The sequence below is a fragment of the Neovison vison genome, chromosome 13, assembly GCF_020171115.1.
Source record: "Neovison vison isolate M4711 chromosome 13, ASM_NN_V1, whole genome shotgun sequence".
In the NCBI taxonomy this organism is placed as follows: Eukaryota; Metazoa; Chordata; class Mammalia; order Carnivora; family Mustelidae; genus Neogale; species Neogale vison.
The window spans coordinates 104,029,219-104,049,510 of NC_058103.1; the positions used below are offsets into that span (position 1 = coordinate 104,029,219).

The window sequence follows — 20,292 nt, forward strand, 5'->3', positions numbered from 1 at the left end:
CTGCCTGCCATTCTGTCTGCCTGTGCTCACTCTCCCCCCCCCAATAAATAAAGTCTTTAAAAAAATAAAAAGAAAAGGGCCATAAGAAGTTGCTAAATACCCACCCAGGCAGGCTGATGGGTAAGAAACACAGTTTCTAGGAGACTAATCAAATTCTGGGGGTGGACAGAGAAGGACTTATGTTGGGCCTTCCAGTTATAAATATCAGAAGAGAAAGGGATATAGGTTGGGGGGGTGCCCTCTCCCATCCGGTGGATGAACCTCATGAAGAGGCAGTGTCAGGGCCCCTGGGACCAGAGGGCTAGAGGTGGGTAGAGGGGAGTAAAGGGAAGGAGGGGATAAAGGGAAGGAGGGGGGTCGGGAGAAAGATCAGAGTGGTCCTTCTTCTTAATAGTTCCATAGGTGGACACAGACCGCGTATGAGATGGGCTTGGGAGGGAGTCTTGGGACCGAGAGTCAGGTTTGGGGGACAGATAAGGAGGGGAAGTTCAATGTCCTCTGTGTCCGACGGGGGCAGAGCGGTCCTTTTTCCTGGATCTTTCTCATCTTTCTGTTCTGATTTTGGTGGACTGACCTGCCTTAGAGGGAGAGAAATAGTTTTGTTAGCAAGGGGAAGATGAGACTTGAGCCATGATGGCGGCTCTTCCACCAAGTATTGCCAGGCCACGATGTATGGTATCCGGTCTCAATGGAGATCAAAGACTTAATTCTGGGTAAGATAAATTTGAGCCAAGGCAAACATTCCCTCCGGCAGCCACCCTGTGGAGAGAGTAAGCCACTCTAACTGGCCGAGTGTTTTTAGTTTTCCTGGATAAACCTTGTCGCCCACCTGGGTGGCTTTACCTTGAAAATCCTTGAAATGTTGGAGAACAAGGCTTAGGGGCATCACAGGTTCCTTACTCTCCATTTGCCCCATTTCTTCAAACACAACAAACAACAAGAAGACAAGGCAAAGACAACCACAGGCCCAGTGGCCCTTCTTCAACCAGATGTTAAGCCCAAAGATATGCAAGATATAATCCCAACTCAAAAACATAATAAAGTGTACCTTTTGATGACATATGATCTGACAAAGCATTTTTTTGGGGGGGTCAATCTAAGTTCACTACCTAAATATCGGGATGGCTATTCTATGGGGATGAGGCCAGTATTGATCAAGTAGGTCATTACACATACCAAAAAAAAAGTCGCTGTAGGGAATTTTCTCAGTTCCCTACAAGCATCCATAAACCCAGCGGTTGCTGGGGATTTTCTCAGTCCCCTAGACACGCTCGCTGGTGGGGATTTCCTCGGTCCCCTAGACACGCTCGATGGTGGGGATTTTCTTGATCCCCTAAACACACTCGCTGGTGGGGATTTTCTTGGTCCCCTGATCGCCTGGGAGGGCTCGTACCCCCTGGCAATCCCCCCCCCACCGGAGTGATGGGGTGTCCCCACATCCACTCCGGCCCTGGGGAGCAGTGCTGTGTCCAGCTTCTCCCTGGCGGGCTTTACCCTGGAGCTCCGCACTCAGACAGTCTGACAGACAGAAAGGATCTCAAGAACAAAGTCTCAATATCTTACCTCCAGAGGCTTTTCCCAAAAATTCTGATGCTGGCTCAGTCCTCGCCATTTTATCCCGGACGAGCCCCCACTGAAGGGTAGTGGACAAAAGGACGAGAGCCGATACAAAGCTAAAGTTAAGCAGGGCTTTATTTGGCGCCAGCACTGAGAACCAAAACTGATTGGTTGGGGTCACCTTTCACAAAGGGAAAGTGACAACCTCCTATTCTCATAGGCCAGTTTTTATAGAGAAAAGGCCATATAGTTGAGCCTGGCCAATGAAAATGTAGCGCACAGAGAATGTCATACAATCATGCTATGTTACACACAGGTGGCCAATCGGATTACACCCTACCTCATGATAGTCATTTGACTCAGCCTATCACCTTGGCACCTTAGTTTGGCACCTGAAAGGTGGGGCTCACATTCCTTAGCGGGTAGGAGGTAATACGTACACTTTTACTGATTGGACGTCTCCACCTGGCCAAACACATCCTGGTATCTGGGCTCTGTTACCTCCGCCCAGGCTGACATGTCCTGGTACCTGCTCTGTTATCAGGGGCTATTCAGCATATTTTAGCAGCTGGCCATATTTTACCAGCCGGCCGTATTTCACTGGTTCTGTTTCTAAGCACATTCCTCTTGGGGAAGGGGCAGGGTCAATCTAAGTTCACTACCTAAATATCGGGATGGCTATTCTATGGGGATGAGGCCAGTATTGATCAAGTAGGCCATTACACATACAAAAAAAAAAAAAATGCTTTGTCAGATCGTATGTCATCAAAAGGTACACTTTATTATAATGCCCTACTATCACTTTTAAGTATATAACACTGTGATACAGCAGATGCCTCAAGGTTTTTGTGCATTTATGTTTGGTGCTAGGCAGATAGTGACACCATTTCTTCCATGAGGGGCAATAAGCAATTTCAAAGAAACTTCCATATGACCAAACCCATTTATCCCATATTTGGCCACAAAAACCATCTTGTCCTCCCCAATATAGCCAAATGCTGTATCATGAGGCCCTTGTTCTTAGTGTCTTTAGGTTATGTCCATTCATTTTTTACATAAAAAAATCCTTCTAGAATGGGACCTGTGGACAAGACCAGACTTCTAGTGAACTGAATCATAACTATGGGATAGATCCTTAAAATCAACGTTGTAGAAGAGTGTGAGCTCAGAAAATTTTAAAAAGTCTGTATCACTGAATTGTACTAAATAATCCTATTTCTAGGGGGGAAAAAAACTGTGCACCTGGGTAAACGCTGTAAGAAAATCCACTAAAATCACACTAGCAAGTTGACTCTGGATGGTTGGATTACAGATGATTCTGATCTTTCTCTATTTGCTCATCCGTATTTTCTGGATTTGCCAAAATGAAGATGTATTACCTCTACAGGAGGATCCCTCCCCCCTCAAGAAATAGATAATTTTGCCAGGAGACAAACCTAAAGCAACTTTAAGTAGACAACAAACTTGAGTAATCAATAGTTAAAGACATCAGATGGCAATTTAAAGGGATTTAGTATATTTAAAATTGCCACTTCAGAGCTTGGATACTTGGGGAAGGATAAATAAAGGTAAAAGAAAAAGGCTTTCAACACCTGGGAGGATAGGAGTTCCCTGAAAGCTCAAGAAAAAATAAAAAGGCTGTAGTCTGTTCACAGCATAGCTCTCCCTGGCTCCCTTACATGTCAAATGCTGGGCCCTTTGCCAGGCAGAAAGAGCCCCACACTACTTAACTGGGATAATATATATAATAAAGTAATGCATTTATGTAGAAAGGGGAAAACCAAAAACCATGAGCCAGTAGGTGGACTACAATAGGCCCAACCCAAGGCTGCAAATGAGCACTAGCTGCAGGAGGACCCCAGCTGCATGAATCTGTGTGGGACTGAGCACTGGACAGATACACCGCTGCCCAGTCCCAGGGAAGAAAAGCAGTGTCCCTGGGAATGTGCACATTAGCAGGAATGAATTTGAGAGCTAATTTATAATGAACGACATGTGGGTTGCACTTCTTGACCTTTAAAAGTAGTCAGTGTTTGGGCATCTGGGTGGCTCAGGTGGTTAAGCACCTGCTTTCAGCTCAGGTCATGATTCCAGGGTCCTGGGATGGAGCCCCACGTTGGGCTCCCTGCTCAAAGGGGAGTCTGCTGTTCCCTCTGCCTCTGCCTCCCACCCCAGCCTCTGTGCCCCTGCTCTCTCAAATAAATAAAACATTAAAAGAAAAAAGTAGTCATTATCATTACTAACATGCAGTCACTGGTTACCTCAGAGGAGTTCATTAGGAACCACCACAAACTGGTTAAAATTGATCTAAATGAAGTAAAACTGGGAAAAGTTCTTTGACTATCTCCAAAATTTGAATCTGTTTTCATGTCAGACAGAAAGAAAAGGATGGAGGCTTTCCTAGTTCTTAGTTTCTTTAATTGCTTCTTGTCTCTCTCCCTCTCTCTAAAATATTCTGACCCCTTCACTTCTTGAAAAGTGCTATAAATCTCCTAGTTCATTCAGAAAGGGTGTTAAGTTGGACTTTTCAGTCTTATCTCACTTCTATTAGTTTTTATGGCAACTGGGGAAGAAGATCAGATGGTAGAGACTGAGAATGGACAAGTCCCTGTACTAGAGAAACAGCATGGGAGAGTGTTAAGAGCCCAATTCTGGCCCCAACACTGTAAGAGTGTCTTAGATAAGTTACTAAACCCCATATAATCCTTTCAGCAACCTGCTGTGAGCAAGAAATTGTTGGCATCATTAGGCAAGGAGAGAAGCCCAGAGGATAAAACCCTTAGAACAATGCCTGGAACAGAATGACTGCTACATTAGTTTCAGTTAAATGCATTGATGGGGGCAGGGGGTTACTCAACACCCAGACAAGACCATACCTGTCTGTTTCCAAAGAACCATGTCTCAGCCAATGCTGCTTCTATACCAAGGAGCCAAGTCTTCCAAATTCTGAGAAATCAAGCACAGTTGCCATCAATTAATTTCCAGATTAAGATCCTCAGTTACTTCTTCATATGATGCATTTTAATAATCACACTCTTATTTAAAAATTCCCAGTTTAGGGACTAGCAGTGCAGATGGAAAGAAGCTGCTACCCATGGCTTAATTTAATCTGAGTCATATACCGTATATGAAAATGTACTCTTCCCTTCAAAATATTTTATGACAATATTCTAGAATAGGGAGTTGGCAAAATGTTTTGGAAAAGAGCCGATCATAGATTTTGGGGGTTTTGCTGGCTACATGTATTTCTGTCCCTGCCACTGCTGCTGCTGCTGCTTTTTTCAACTACACAGCCAACTCTAATGATGGAATAAAATATTTTTTAGCTCAGATGACCAGACAAAAAATTTTAAAGGAAACTAATAATAGTTTATTTTTTAAAGAAATGTTTTTTAAAACAAGGAAGACTATGTGGCAGTCGCTTTGGCCTACAAAGTTTAAGAGATTAACTGAAATATTATCATAGAAAAAGTTTGCTGACCCCAGTCTAGAGAACAAGGTCAGAGTATTATTCTAAAAAATGTAACCCTCCATTCCCATTTTTACTAGTTCACAGAGCTGGTTTGTTTTTTTCAAAACAACACAACAGTACATAATCATCTCAGAGGATGCAGAAAAGGCATTTGACATTTGACAAGATCCATTCCTGATTGTAAACGTCCAGCAAACTAATTATGAGAACTTCCTTAATATGATAAAAGACATCTAAATAATCTATACATCACACCATATTTAATTATTAAAGGCTGACTGCATTCCTCCTAAGTTCAAAAGGAAGAAAAACATGGTCCCTCTCACAATTTCTATACAGTACAACACTAGAAGTTCTAACAAGTCCAGTAAGGCAAGAAAAAGAAAAAGCATCCATATTGGAAGGGAATGAAGCTATCTATTTACAGGTGACAAGGCTCCTATGTAGAAAACCAGGTGCAGCCTCTCAAAAAAACGAATAAGTGAGTTTAGCAAATTTGCAAGATTTAAGATCAATATGCAAAACACAGCTGTATTTGTTAATACCAGTAACAGACAATCAGAAATGGAAATTTTAAAGAACATTATATCAACATTAAAAAAATATGAAATACTTGGGATAAATCTGACAAAAGTTGTGCAAAACCTATACCCAAAACTGCAAAATGTTGCTGAAAGAAATTAAAGAATATCTAACTGAGAGCTATTCCATGTTTTATAATTCAGAAGACTCAGGATTAGAATGGCAATTCTCCTAAAATTGAGGCATAGATTCAACATAATCCTAATAAAAATCTCAGCAAGGATTTTTTGACAAGTTAATTCTAAAATTGACAGGTTTATTCTAACATTCACATGGAAATAAAAAGGACCCAGAATAGCCAAAACAACTTTGAAAAAGAAGTCAGAAAACAAATAAATGCTATATGATTTCAAGACTTATTATAAAGGTACAGTAACCAAAGCAGTATGGTATTGACATAAAAATCAACAATCAGGGGCTCCTGGGTGGCTCAGTGGGTTAAAGGCTCTGCCTTCACCTCAGGTCATGATTCCAGGACCCTGGGATCGAGCCCCACATCAGGCTCTCTGCTCAACGGAGAGCCTGCTTCCTCCACTCTCTCTGCCTGCCTCTTTACCTACTTGTGATCTCTGTCAAATAAATAAATTAAATTAAATTAAATTAAATTAAAATCAGGGCTCCCGGGTGGCTCAGTGGGTTAAGCCTCTGCCTTCAACTCGGGTCATGATCCCAGGGTCCCGGGATCGAGCCCCACATTGGGCTCTCTGCTCAGTGGGGATCCTGCTTCCCCCTTTCTCTCTGCCTGCCTCTCTGCCTACTTGTAATCTCTCTCTCTCTCTGTCAAATAATAAATAAAATATTTTTAAAAAAATCAACAACAAGTGGAAGACAATAGAAAGTCTATAAATAGGATCATACATATACAGAAAAATTATCTTTGACAATAGTCTTCTCAACAAATGATGTTGCGACAACTGGATATCATGTGCAAAACAAGCTCTGAGGCATACTTTGAAGTACCACATAAAAATTCTTGTGGCATATACAAACACTACCTCAAAGTGGATCACAAGCCTGTATATAAAATCTTAAACTATAAAAAATTCTAGATGAAAACAGAAGAAAACTTTGTGACCCTGAGTTAGACAACTTTTTTAGATACTACACTAAAACACAATCTATAAAAGAACCGATAAAATGTACAAAATTATACATTTCTGCTCTTTCAAGAGACACTTCAATAAAAAAAACAAGTCTCTTACTGGGAGAGCAAATTTCTATATGATGTGTCTAATAAAGTGCTTGTCTCTAAAATACAAAAACTCTTAAATACAGTAATAAAAGATGAAGAGCAGGAGAACTGACCGGGCCCGTAAGCATAAGAAAAGAAGCTCAATGCCACTAATCTTAGGGAATTTCAAATTTACAGCACAATGAGGTATCTTTAAACCTATTACAATGTGTAAAATTTAAAAGACTTTGTCAAGGGTTGGTGAAGTTAAATGCTCATACACTGGTGGTGGGAATGTAAGACAGTACCACCACTTTGGAGAAGTCTGATAGCTTCTCTGGCAGTTAAATATAAGCCCAGCATGTGAACATCCAACCACTTAACACAAAAATATCCTTAACCCAGTTTTAACCCCCCCACACACATACACACAGAGTGAACCTAATATAAACTATGGACTTTATTATTGTTATTATTATATATCTATCAATGTAGTAGAAAAAAATGAGAATCTTTCCCTTAAAATTCCTCTTGCGGGTGTGGGGACTCCAATACCCCTTACAGTACAGATAGTGGTTCTGTTAATCCTTCAAACAGCCTCTCCATTTGTGTCACTTACTTGTGACTTGAGGCATTTGTAGGGCAGCATTCTCCTGAAGTAGCCAGATCACCTGATGTTGGAAGAGGGAAAACTCCAGACATTTGCCCCTAAGAACTGGAAGATCTGTGAGTGCAGAGAAGATGGGGTGTTCACTCACTGAGAGAGAACTTTGTTCTGGCAAGTCAGACCCAGGGTGAAAGTTGGAGGTTGAGTCTCTCATCTACCAGAGTCTTTGATCTTCACGAGTAGCCCACAAACTCTCTTTCTGCCCTGATGACCCCGACTCTTCACCTCAGCAGGCTCTCGTTTCTCATGTTTGTCAAGAATTGGGGTTTCCTGAATGCTCTGCCCCTCCTCCTCTCCCTGACACTCTCTCTTTCTCCTCTTACACAAAACCTGATTCATTTCTGCCCCAAAAGGGCTTCATCCAAGTCCAGCTTTGACCTCACTTCCCAAGAGAATTCAAACTAAGAACTTTGGAAATCTTCAAGGTCAAATCCTTCACTTTACAAATGAGGTAACAGACTCCATGAGGTAAGGTGATTTTCTTAGGGCCACATGGCTAATTATTTGTTCATCTCCATCTTCACACTGTAAGCAGTTGGATAACTTAATGATTACCATGACCATGTGGCCACGAATTTTCTGTCCCAGTTTCAAACATCCTGTACAGCCAGTCATTAGGCCACATTCAGAATTTCCCTATGGAAAAAACATTGCAACTACTATTGCAGACATGTTAAGAGGGACCTTTTGGAAGCAATACATTTATTCCCATTACTGAAACCTACTCTTCAATCTAAAGCACTGGGCTTTACCTTTTTAGGATAATAGACACCCCCCTTTAGAAAACCAATGAAAGCTATGGACCTTCTTCACACACAAAAAAAGTATTTATGTAAAGACATAATTTTGCTCCAGCGATTTAAATATGTAACACACGGCCATGAAAGTCCTTGATCAGATAGTACAAATGTTAGCATGTCTGCTATATGGCCAGGGAATACTTTTAAATGGCTCTTAAATCATAACAAAAATTCACGAATATGTATATAGTACAACAGATTACAGAGCACATTTAATCCTCACAACAACCCTGTGAGGTAGGCATTCACATCCCAATTTTACCCATGAGGAAACCACAACCCAAAGAAATTTGGAGACTTGCCAGAGTTCACATGGATAATAATGGTAGTGCCAGGACTAGAACACAGGCTTCTTGTTCTTTCTTCAAAACATCTTCACATCTCGTATTTTCAGTTTTTTTTGAAATTGGGATCCTTGCTAGCTACCCAGGGGAAACTCAATGGCTTGCCCTTTCAACAAGTAGTTCTTCTAAAAATTAAACAAGTGTGAAGGGACCATGAGAGACTACAGATTGGAGCCCATCATGGATTATGCCTAGACAAGGATACCAGAAAATAGGTCATTAGAATTGCAGACTTTGGGTACAGAAATGACCACCAATTAAAGGAAAAATAAAGAAAGTAAAACAAAACAAAACCAGATGTCAGAAGTGGGAAGACCCACAGATTTTTGGGGGTTTGCTCTGTTTTGTTTTTTTCACTGTGGTTTTACATTTCTGGCCTTTTCCCAAAGAACAGCTGAGAGTCAGTTGGGAGAAGAGCCAACATCCTCTGAGAAAAGGCAGTACATACACCAAAAGGGAAATATGAGAACCAGAAAACAAACTTCCAAACCTTATAAAAGATTAAGATGCTGTAAAATCTGCTAAATAGCCATAGAGAAACACCTCCTCCAGGGGAAAGCGGAGTGGGAACCCCTAATCAATCCCTAAGCCAGAGATTTCAGAATCTCCACAAAGTGGCCATGTTCTTGATGATGCAGAACTAGTTCCTTGGCCATCTACTCAAAGAAGCAAAGATGAGGAAGCTATCGACTTCATGCCCTTGTTGCTGAGGCTGTAGAGCTGAGCTAGATCACTGGAAATTAATACTGTCCAAGGCAATTTTTTGAAAGCATCCAAAGGCCTATGGCTATTAAGAAAAATATGGTGCTGTTGTTTAGTAAAGATATCTATCCAACTGAAAGCCCTGAGTGTTCGGTACACCAAACACTCTTCAAAACGTTTGGCAAAATGACAGTAGTAAGAGTCAATGTTTTTCACCTGGCCTTGTTATCTATGGGTTCGGGTATCTACCCAGCCAGTGCCTTAATTCCAGGGTCTTTCCCGCTGCGGCCAGGCAACCTTAAGTGCCTCCTCCAATTAGCTTCGGCAGCAGCAAATACTTTCAAAATAAACCATTTAGGAAAATCTCCCAGGTCCAGTTAGGACCTACCAATCTGGTTACCCCCAAACTCTAGAAACTTACAACTACTTTTTAATGCCTGCTTTACAAGTCAAACCTAGAGTCATAACAAATGTGACTTCCTCACAAGGCCTGTCTTCTGGGAATTCTCTGTATCCTGCACCTATAAGAAGTTTTTAACATTTTTTTTTTTTTTTTTTTAAAGATTTTATTTTTTATTTATTTGAGAGAGAGAGAGACAGTGAGAGAGAGAATGAGCGAGGAGAAGGTCAGAGAGCGAAGCAGACTCCCCATGGAGCTGGGAGCCTGATGTGGGACTCGATCCCGGGATTCCAGGATCACGCCCTGAGCCGGAGGCAGTCGTTCAACCAACTGCGCCACCCAGGCGTCCCTATAAGAAGTTTTTAAATACTTGCACAAAAACACTTCCCACAAAGAAGTTCTCTCATCAAGATGTGAACACCTAGGAGCTTTTGGTTTTCCAGGCCTCAGCAAAGACGCTTAACCAACCTTAAATGCTAATAGAATATTCTCTGATAAGAGCATTATTTTTTCTCTGGTCCTGGGGCTGGTCCTTGACCTTCCTGGACTTCAGGGACCCATAAACTGGATACAAAAATGTTTTTCTTCAGTTTTGCTGCTGTTGTTGGTATTTGGGGATAAAGAAGTTTCTTCTTTGTTTTCTATTTTCCAAATCTCTCACAACTTCCTTATTCTCCCTTTTGCACATAATGACCAAGAGAGAACTCAAGGTAGTTGTAGCTAGACAACCCACAGCAACACAAAGATACTTCAGGGAGAGGAGAAGTGATAACATTACCCCTGCCACTGTGCCTGACTGTGGCACAGGGTACATAGGAAGTATTCTAGCCCTGATTCACTTCAGACCTCTGTCTAGTACCTGTATCACCACGCAAAGAGAAGCCACAAAGACGGCATGAATCCCTAGCCTACATGTGTCAGCTGGTCCTCTACCCTCAGCTCTGTGACAATTACAAAGGTAACTTCAGAACCCATTCTGAGGGTCTTTATTTTCTTAGCCTCCTCCTTACTGACACACAGAAAAAGCAGTCCTTGGAAACCCATTTCTCATCCCATGCCCTACAGTTAGCCATGACATTAGCTCCCCACTACATATGAGCTCTTCTGGAGCAGGAAGCAAGTCTTGTTCATGTTTTATTCTCAGCACCTAGCTTGAACTTGGCATGTAGTAGACACTCAAATGTTTGTAGGAAGGAAGAGAGGGAAGAAAGAAGGAACACAGAGAGGGAAGGAGATTTAGTCATTCTGGTTTTGTTTCTAGTTTCCTTATAAGTTTGTGCCATGGCCTTCTCTTCTTTCTAAGCTTTTACCCTTTCCTCAGTGTTAAGTTTCATATGGTTTCTGCCCAAGCAGAAATCTAAGAAGTGGTGTTATCATCTGACTACCCACAGAGGCAAGGTCCACAGATCCTGTAAATAGAAGTAATTAATTCCATTTCCCTCTTACCTTATCCCAAAAGACAAGCAACTTCTATTCCTATGATTTCTAACCTATTCTCTAGCTTCTTCAGAGTCACTCCAAAAGCTCTTCCAGTTACCATCAACCTAGGAACTGACTCTTTCAAGGGTGTGTATCCTCACCCAGCATGAGAACAACTGGCCTTTTGCCATTCAGCAGTCTGTCCCGAAGCAGACCTAGGACCTCTTTTCAGAGAGCAAAAGCCCCTACCAGCACCCAGAGATTGGGCAAGAATTTTTGCTTCACACCACTGCTAGTTCAAGTCCCTGCCCCATTTCCTGATCATAATCCAGTCTCCCATAGGGCTGATACCCCTGCAAGTTCCCTCTTGCCAGCTCTAATGTGGGTTCCAGAGGCTTTGGGCCCCATCAGATAATCTCACAATTGGAGGAAGGGACAAAATTTTGGATACTCGAGGATTCAATCCCAGGTTTCCATCAGAATCCAGCACCGTTTACCACCTAGTCTAGCAGCACAGAGGGCAGGTTTTCAGTTTGGAACAAAGAGCTCATCCTAATTTTAGGCACTTTGGTGATGCTAACATGGAGGGGAGAGCTGAGAGGTAAAAGAAGCAAATCACCAAAAAAGAATTTTCCATTTTTAGAACATGGATGCATAACTGACATTAAACACCTAGTATCCATCCTTCCTATGAATAAGAGCATCTAAAGCAGACCACGGAGATGCCATTTATAGTGACTACCTGCCTAACAATGAAGATGTGTATCATCCCCTACCAAAGACTTCTGCTACTCTGATACCACTGCCAGACCTTGAATACTGAAGGGTATTCAGCCTCAAGATTGGATCCCAAATTCTTAACAGCCCTCAAAATTAAATTTGGACTGCTTTTTTAGTGATTTCTGCAATATTGTTTCTATTTTCCAGGCCCTTTACAAAGATAGGGTGCTAATTCATGAGAAAGGAAGAGGTAATTTTCTTCTTAATTCCATGTGTGTCCCTTAGGTCAGGAGTGACTCTCTGGTGATGTCCCACCCTCTTCATCTGGGCCCCCAACAACTGTGGTAAGTCTTCTCCAATTACTACCATGGATGTGAACATTCATACACAGGTTTAAACTCTTTTAATATAGGTTTAAGAATGCCCCCACCACAGAACCATAAAAGGAGCCTTTCTTACCACCCCAGTTGGTTATGTATTTCATTCCTGAGATTCTGAATTCAGGAAAAACACCCACCCAATCCCAAAATACCCAGCAACTCTGGTGAGACCACATCCAGATTCAGCCTAATATTTTAGCATTCCAACTTAGGACCACCACAAAGGTTTGCCTCATTGACAGACAACTTTGGAGCCATGTGCGGCTCATGCACCCTACTTAACCTTATAAACCAGAATGTCTGCACTAGGGAGGGAACTCAGGGCAATAATCTTTTGTTTAATCCCGTGAGCCTAACAGCACACCTGTTAAGTGACTTCTCTAATGACATAAAAATGATTTAAAAGTAATTTGGGGAATTTTCCCCACATCTAATAAGAAGGGGAGGGGAGGGGATACACGGTTTTATCATAGAGTTGAATGAGAGGGGCTTGATGGAAAAAAGAAAGGAACAGAAGGAAAATAGGTATGTCCTGTTTGTAGTAACTCCTATGCTTGTCTGGTGGTGACAGCAGTCTGAGCTGGGTGCACAGGGTGAGCCGGTGAATTAGTTGCAGGCTCTACTAAATCAATGCATAGGGTCTCACAGAGACCAAAGGACAAGAAATATGTCTGCTCCTATTTTATGGAGAAGCTGGCTACAAATCCTCACTCTGAGCTGGAGAAGTTATCCGCTCACTTGGCAGCTCAAACTTAGTATTTGTGGGTGTAACTACAAATTTCACTGAATTTAATATCTACTCTATACCCCCCTACCTTCCCCTGACAGGATTTGAAATTTCCCCCACCGTCCCTCCAAAGGCCACCACATAGGTTGGTTGCATTTTTAAAGAAGGCTTGTGCAACTCTGACCTAGTCACCCAGAGACAGAATATTTTTCCTAAGGCCACTGTCACCACAAGAATATATGGCTCTGCTACAGTTCAAAGCCTCGGCAACAGTTCAGGTTTCAGGGTGTGCCATGCCACCGAGCCTCCCCTTGGTCCTGCATCAGTGACAACCCCCCTAGTAGGGAAGCCCAACGGCAGGAAGCCGAGTGGGGAGTGACCAACGCCTTCCAACAGCAGCCTGGGGGTGTGGCCTTGGGGGCAGTAAGGGCAGGGGTAGACCCGTGAGGACAGGGTTTCCAGGGCTTCCTGGCAGGGGCCTGGCCAATGGCAGGGCTGGTGGCAAGTGGCCACGCCCCTTGACAGCCCCACCCGCGTGCGTTGGTGCATCAGGCGTTCTGTACGTTGAGCCCACTTACCTGCCTCATGCTAGCTCTGCGGCAAACGTTGGCCATGTCCTGTGGAAGCTCACTGGTGGCAGCCTGGGGCTCTGATCCCTCTGAAGCTGTGGCCTTCCGTGGCAGCTTGCTCCTCGTCTCTCCGCACTGTCACACGGGCTGGCTACCCCACTTACACCCTGTGGGTGCCTGGACATTAGCTCCACGTTGGATCCAACGAGGCCCACTGCTACAGCCCTCTCCTCCCTCACTGGCCCTTCTAGTTCCCTTGCCTCCGTCTGAATTGGTCGGACACAGACCTTTCTGGATCTTGAGGGCAGGGCAGGCATGCATTTCCTACTGCTCATTTCTCCCTGGAAATGGAGTGATCTCTCCATTCCTGCCTCCACTCTTGGCTTGAAGGCCCTCCTACCCTGCCTCTTGTTTCCAAAAATCCCCTGCCCCCTTGCCCCCTTTTCCAGAAGCATTGGAGGCACCTGTTCTCCCATGTTTCTGGCCCCTCTAAGTCTTTCTGGTACTTTCTGTGCTGTCTTTTTATCACCCTTTCCCGGGTCTCTCTCGTTTACAACATATCCTTTCTTTGCTCTTCCTTAATGTCCAAAGGGCTTATGCTCACAGATAGCAGTACTCACCACCTTGTTATAATCTTCTGTAGTTGGTTTATTAAACTTCTAAGTTTGAAGAAAAAAAAAAAACAGTATGTTTCACACATACCATTTTTAAAACATTATTACTTGAACATTTACTCACTGATGACAGCTTTAAACTATGATAACAAAGTTAAGATAGTTGAGTCTGTTGACTACTTTCCAATGGTTTAAATAGCAGACACAAATTTTTATTTCCAAAAACTGTAATCACTTCATAACCACCCCTGCTCCCCAAACAATTAAGCTTTGTTTCTTACACTTATTCTTTGCTGGGGTGGAGGGAGAGAGAGAGATGTCAAAATGAGACCAGTGGTTATTTGCAAGTGAGGAGATGTTCTCCATTGTCCTTTTAATTAACTATTTTCTACCATCCACATATATTTTAATAGACATTTTCAGTTTCATGAGGATCAGAGACATGAATAAACTGGGAACCAGGAAGAAGAGACCAACCCCATTAACAATCTCATCAAGGGACTGTCTACTCTTTTGGGGAACCTTTCCTAATACTTCTAGGCTTTTCCTACATTATGGTTCTAAGAGAAAAGGAAAGGGCAGCTTAACTTAGTGCAGGGTGCAGGAAGCTCATGTGCAATAGATTAGTGGATATTCTGACCATGGTTTGAGGGCAGAGGAAAATGAATGATTTTATCTTCCCACAGGAGGGACTAGCCAACCCATCTTGCACACTTGTGTGTGTGTGCAAGAAAAACAAATACAGAAGTGAACTGAAAACATATTGCCCTGTTACCATATTTTATTTGTTCAATCTTTGGGCTGCTTCCCCATTCATTGTTAAGTGCAAGGTCGGATCCCAAATTAAGGCTACCAAAGTATTCAGAATAATTTGGGAGAGCCTAAGAGGTTGTTAAGCTTTGAAATCAGACAGGACTGGTTCTCATCTAAGCTTGCCCACTTGCTAGGTATGTAACTTTGGGCAAGCTATCTAAACACAACCTCTGATTTTTAATCTCTAAAGGAATGATAACTTGCAAGGATTTCCATACACCATGGTGCCTGTCAAATAGTCAATACTATGCAAATGAGAGTTGGTGGCCCTCTTTCTGCTTTCCCACCATTACCTAACCCAGGAGCCCAAGGCTTCCTTTAGCATATGCCTTATTCTCTTCTGTATCCCCATCTCTTTGTGTGTACTGTGTATGAGGGAGTGGAGCAAAGATGTTTTCCTGAAAGAACCCTTTTGCAGACCCTGAGAAAGGGTACCTTCTTACCTCCACAGTCCCTTCAGGGGTGCTAAAGTCTAGGTGTGCCTGGGTTTCTGGAGGAATCTGACCACAGCTGGGGGCTCCACCTTCTCCCAGGGGCCATTGAGAGTCTCAGGCTCTGATCCTACCTCCCAGTGCAGCCCCCAGCTGAGGGCCAAAGGTAAAAGGCCCTGCCTATCCCAGCCCAAGGCTGACCCTGACTGTCCCCAGTCTATGCTCCAAGAGGAGATGCTTCAGTTGCTAGACCCTGGGATACTGCCCTCTTCTCACCATTCAAAACTCCACCTCTTCCATAGCAGGAAGTTCCCTGCTGTGGACCCAGTCTGTCCTGAACAACTACCTAAAGTCCTGCCTCCACATCAGAGCCCCTTCCTCTACCGTAGACTCCATGGTCACTGCATTTTCCACCATCTTTCCCTTTCCCTGCCAGATCCCAAGCCGTGCTCTTCCTCCTCCTGCCTTTACCCTTCTCCCTGTGAGTGCCTAGGTCCAGAGTGCCCATCCTTTCCATCACAAACACAGGCTTCAGTCCTGGGTAGCTTCTGTACTTGCCAAGAGAGATTACCTTGCCAGGCAGAGCAGCCTCAAGTTCAAGTGACATCCCCTCAACTTCCCTTCAGGACACTTACCCTCTTCCTTCATCTTACTCCCCAGTGTCCCAATCAGCCTCATCTGGCCTATTTTAAGGGGTCTAATGACTGGTCCCATGAGGCCTAAAGAGGGACCTCCAGCTCTAAAAGTAGGGTTTTCAGTATCAGTCACTGGGAATGGTCAGATCTAGTTTGTCTGTGGAGACATGGACTTGATGGGGCCCCTGGAGTCCTACTCTCAGGTCCAAGCCCACTCTGCTTGCTTGTCCCCCGAACCCCAGATAGGTAGGCCTGAGTAGCTGGGTGTAGTCATTTCTCCATAACATGTATGGAATTGAGGGGAAGGGGGAGAGTGGAAGAATATTTAGTGTTTTTTTTTTTTTTTAATTATTCAGAAGTAAAGAAACATGCATTTGATCCTGCATGTCAGGTACTGGTAGGTAATGATAGCAGAATGGAAAAATACAGAACTTCTGAATTAACAAGGGAAAGGGAAGACTACATGGAGAAAAAAGAAAACATGCATAAAAGAGATACAATTAAATAAATGATAAACATAAAGTAGAATAAGAGGGAGTGTAACAGTATGACAATTATTGTGTGATGTTAATGGGCTGAATTTTCTCTATTGAAAGAGACTAGGTTATTGGGGTTAAAAAAAACAACCTTGTTATATGTCATTAAGCAAGAAATATACTTAAAACAAGATGCTTCCAAAACCTTGACAATAAAGAAACAGACAAATGCAAATATTTATATAAGAGAACAGAAATAACAGTATGATTATGAGCTAGGTTGAATAATTGTCAAAAATGTGTATACATTTAGCAATACAGCAGCTAAGTGTATTGAGCAAAAACAATTTGGCAGGCAAGGAGAACTTGATTTTTAAAATACAATTACAGGGGCACCTAGGTAGCTCAGTCGGGTAAGCGTCTACCTTTGGCTCAGGTCATGATCCTGGGGTCTTGGGATCGAACCCCAAGTTGGGCACAATGCTTGGTGGGGAGTCTGCTTCTCCCTCTGCCCCATACTCCACTTGTGCTCTCTCTCTCTGAAATAATGAATGAAATCTTTAAAAAAATACAATACAGTGGGAGATTTAAAAATAACGTCCCTATGAATCTTTGTTTGTTTTTCCAAAATTGGATGTGATGATCCTAGAATTCCCATGGAAGAGGAAATGTTTAAAATAGCTATGAAAAGTGCCCACTTTGACAGCACATAAACTAAAATTGGAACCATACCAAGAAGATGAGCGTGGACGCTGAATGCGGATGACACGCATGTTTATGAAGCGTTTCCTATTTTGGGGGGGAAAAAAAAGTAAATAAAATAGGTAAGAAAAATCATGTAAAGGAAGATGATTGAGGAATTTATCATATGAGAGGTGACATAAGTTCCCCAAGAAAGCTACTGAAACTAAAGGCTTGGAGCACAGGAGCACAGGAGGGTCCATGGGACGGCTCAGCCAGGGGACAGAGACAGAGACAATTCTGAGCTCTCAGCTGCTGGAGAAAGGATATAGGGTCAGTGGCTAAAATGTTGTCTCTGCCTCTACTGGGAGGGAGTCCAGAGCAGAACGGGCCCCGCCAGAGGCTCTGGTTGGTGCTGAAGCCAGCAACAGAAATTTCAGCACACCATGGCTCACACTCTCTCTCAAGTGTTGGGGAGCATGCAGAGAAAGTAGAGGATGCAAACTAACTGGACAATGTTCAGATACTCATTTAATAAACAGAATCCTGCAGGCAAAGCATTGGGCGGGGGGGGGGTCACTTCTGCTAAGCAATGATATAGTTTTTCTCTGGCTACAGAAGCTATTTTCCTTTAGGAAACTATGTAAATGTTCACAGCTCAGATTTAAAGGGGTTTGAAACTGATTGTGTCCCCTCAGAACCCAACGCATGGCCCAAACACATTTCTCAGATGCATCCAGAAAAACCGGAGGGAGTACTACCTGTCATCTAGGACCTATATCCCATCCCTATCCTGTATTCCTAAACCATGTGTGTGTATGTAAATGAAATCTGTGTTAATGAACTATTACCTATACATACATGTAGATAGTGTGTATATGTGTACACACACGCACATACACATATACATATGAATAAAGATTTTCAACAATTGTTTCCTCAGGGCACTGGGTAAGGGAGGAAAAGAATGCAATTGTGGTGCTGGCCTTGGAGGAGAGCACACTATTGTTAGAGACAGTGGATTTGGGAACTGACATGTGTGTGGTTTCCTCCAGGTTCCTACCCCTAAGTGGAACAACCAACACAGTTGTTGGAAGAACTCCACAAAATCTCTACCTAATATCACTTTCTTCTATGATTAATAAGAGGAGAAGTTGACACCAGAAGCCCCAGAAAAAAACACCCCCAGGGGATTGAAGTCTCCTTAGACTTGGTGGAAAAACACAGATAGTATTTGGGCCTGTAGAATCTCCAAATCTGGCAAAAATGAGCCAGTGTTTTAGAGGATGGTGTGGGAAGAGAAGAACCAGGAGGGAAGGCTACAAGAAAGGCTTTTTACTGTACTGTGTGTCTAGAAGTAAATCTGCCTTCAAAGATCTGAGTCTAAGAGAGAAAGGTATAAGCAAATAGACATTTCATGTGATTATTGCTCTAGCAGTAGAAACACAGGGTGAAAACACTCATAAGAAAGACGCCTCAGCCAGGAATGGTTCCTGGAGGAAGCAGTGTCTGAGTCTTAACAAGGATGGAAGAGAGTTAGTTGAACTCTGGGTTCGGGGTGGTAAAGTCTCTCCAGCAGCAGGAAGGGCAACCTGTGCAGGGCAGAGCATATTTAGGGGGAAAATGAAGTTCATTATGGCTGTAGCACCATGTTGGAGCACAAGTGGCCAAAGTTGATGCTGAAGACAGATGCAAAGGCCTCTAAACTATGTTAAAAGAGAACAGATTTTATCCTGGGGTAGTGAACTCCTGTTCCCCTCTTATGGCTGGTCCGAAAGAAAAAAAAGGATAATAAAAACAGACACAGATATAACTTCAGCAAGATATACAACAAGTAAACTGAGAAAAAGAATATTCCAGAGATTGACCTGTAGAAGAAGGAAATCAAGGCCAAGAAAAATAGACACAGCAGCACACAATGTGGGGAAGGACGGACGGTGGGTGGGGTGGGAGGAGCAACAACGTGAACAAAGAGTGAGAGAGGAGATAGGGGACAGCAAGGAGCCCCAAGAAGCTGGCAACATGTGCACACTCACACCCTGCCCTTGTGGGTTGGCTCTCTTGCCACTGCACACTCTGTCTCAGTTCCCAGCTCCAAGGAAGGGGAGAGAGAGGTCTGGTCCCCAAGGCTTCTGGTTTGGGAAAGGGGTAGCAGAGCAAAGGCCAAGTTAGAAAGGATTGACAAAATTGGCCAGAGATGGAAAAGTGAGAGAAAATTTTGTCCCAGGAGGAGGGGACCAAGAGTGGTCTTCAGCAGCTGAACTCATACAATAGGAGAAAAAAATGAAAGGAAGAAAAAGTCATGGGAAATAAGTCTTGTCAGAGAAATGCCCAGTGACCATGGCGAGGTGCGGGTTTTAGAGTTGAGTCAGGGACTTCCAGGAATCGAGTCTTGCTTTTAGACCAGCTGCGTGACACTGGACAAGTTACTTAAAATCTGCTCCTCAGTTTCCTCAACAGTAAAATGAGAATGAAATCATAGATAGTACCTACCTCATAGGGATACTGGGTGGTTAAAGTGAGTTCAATCCGTGGAATGCTTAGTGAGGTGTTACACTGCTGTGGAGGTTAGCTGTTATTCTTCCTCTACTTGAGTCTACCTAGTCCCTTTCAGTGATAGCACCTGCAGGTACACTGTGTGATGTCCTACACTTTCAAAGACACCCCCCTCAGGCTTTTCTTATCTATTGTATAGAAGAGGTATGGAAATGTACAATGAGCAGAGAAGAGGTATGGAAATGTACAATGAGTATCACTATGGGTTTATGGGGTCCTTGTACTGGGTATTTGGGAGGAAGAGACCACCTACTACCTGTTTGGAAGGCTGCCCTACAGGTTGAGCCCTGCAGGAGAGCCCATACTCTCAGAGAGTATGTCCCCTGGCTGTAGGCATCACATCGCTTCTAGCACTCACTTGGATCTTGTTTTCAGGGTTGATCTGATGGCCAGCTATTAATAGAAAAATCTATTTGGAGTCTTTTCGTACCCCCTCAAGCTGCCTCTTTCTTCCTCTCAGGTATCCAGGGAAGCTTGTTTATTTCTCCCCCTTTCAAACAGCAAAACCTGTTCTCGCTTATCTTTCCTGAAGGGATCTGATCACTCACAGTAGGAGTGTAAAATAGTCTGATGGAA

General features: G+C 43.2%; 1 long non-coding RNA gene and 1 other non-coding gene across 2 annotated transcripts; one reads left to right on the forward strand and one right to left on the reverse strand.

Moving 5' to 3' along the window:
• Positions 1-98: 98 nt before the first annotated feature.
• Positions 99-14,387, reverse strand: LOC122893066. The gene is made up of 3 exons (XR_006381575.1): positions 13,520-14,387; positions 4,434-4,503; positions 99-578 (listed from the first exon to the last, which is right to left on the reverse strand). It is a non-coding gene; the product is annotated as an uncharacterized LOC122893066 (long non-coding RNA).
• Positions 14,388-17,169: 2,782 nt separating this feature from the next.
• LOC122894916 lies at positions 17,170-17,276 on the forward strand. The gene has a single exon (XR_006381913.1). It is a non-coding gene; the product is annotated as a U6 spliceosomal RNA (small nuclear RNA).
• The last annotated feature ends 3,016 nt before the right edge of the window (positions 17,277-20,292 follow it).